Genomic DNA, 1,403 nt, shown 5'->3' on the forward strand with positions numbered 1-1,403 from the left:
TCCTTAACCTCTTTACAAACACCAGACTACTGAGAATATGTCTACATGAAGTGTAGGGGCAGGAAGTGGTCTGGTTGTTTCTGTTCCTGGAGTAGGCTGTGATTTTTCTACTCAAAATCGTTTAGGAAAGCATTACCTCTGTGGAATAGCACTGATCCCGATGTAATGATACCTCTAGCTGCATTTATTTATTCAGCTATGTAATAGGGATATTGTACTTCCCAGAAGTAGTGGGCTTCAGTTGTCCCTATGATGATGTAGATCTGGTAATATTATTTTGTCCTTTTTTTTTGTTAATAGTTTCAAGTTGGTTTCTTTGTTTTCCGGCTGCTTTGTACTAAAAAGGAGTTGAACAAAATCTGTTCACCCCCTTTTGTGTGCGTGGGACTGCTGCAGCCTGGTAAGTGCTGAGCTTCATGTGTCAGTGGAATGGGAAGTGGTGATTTGGGTTGTATGAAGCTCAAGTTAGTCTTGGTCTTCTTTATGCATATTTCATCATTCGTGTGGCAAATATATAAAATAGTTATGAAACTGAATGGACAGAGAGTTAAAGCAATTTTGTGTTGAGCTGATGATCTGATGATTGATCTGATGGTCTCAGCAGCTGTAACCTAGGAAGGGATCGCTATCTTATCGGATTAGAGCGGATTAATTCATTAATGTTTGTAACAGGTTTCCAAATCCCCTGGTGCTCTAGAAATTCAAAGCTCTGTGGATGCTTTTCTTATTTTTTTAAGTACTGTTGACTTTAATGTGGTTAATGGCAGGAAATCCAAAGTACTTGCTGTACTTGAGCCAAACAATTACCTTCCTTCTACTGACAGTGTCGGTGCTTTTGCAAGACTCAAGTCATGGTTTTAGCTGGCTGGAGCTTGTAGTGGGAAGGGACTCGGGGAGTTGAGAGCAGTAGTAGATCACAAAGAAAAACAATGTCGGGGATTTCACCTAGAAAAATGAAATGCACTAAACCTTCCACTATGGAGGGAAGGTCTTAAATAGACGCAAGCGTAAACAGTGCATCAGCGTGTCCCAGAATTACACATCCCACAGGAAATCACTGTTGGGAAATCACAGCTGGTTATCCTCATTGGCCAAGCAGGACAGCAGGGTGTTGCGGCCAGGAGCAGGGAAGGATGGGGTGGAGGAACGTGCTGGGGTTTCTGGAGCAGCACGGGGAGTCCCACTTGGTAGCTGACACCCTACTGAGAGCTAGTGACCTGTGAACGTAGCCTAAAGCAGAGCGGTAGGGCTGCCCCGCCCCGCCCCGCCGGCTGGCGCTACCTGCGTGCCCTCCGGCCGCCGACAGGGGTCGCCGTGGTGCCCGCGGACGCGCCCGGCCGCCCCTTCCGCCGCGGCGGGGGCCTGGCGAGGCGGGGGCGCGGCAGGGGGCGCTGCGGCGCGGC

The sequence above is a fragment of the Pezoporus wallicus genome, unplaced genomic scaffold (genome assembly GCF_028554395.1).
Source record: "Pezoporus wallicus isolate ANWC-B61680 ecotype Strahan unplaced genomic scaffold, APGP_CSIRO_Pwel_v1 contig_10389, whole genome shotgun sequence".
NCBI classification, from domain to species: domain Eukaryota; kingdom Metazoa; phylum Chordata; class Aves; order Psittaciformes; family Psittacidae; genus Pezoporus; species Pezoporus wallicus.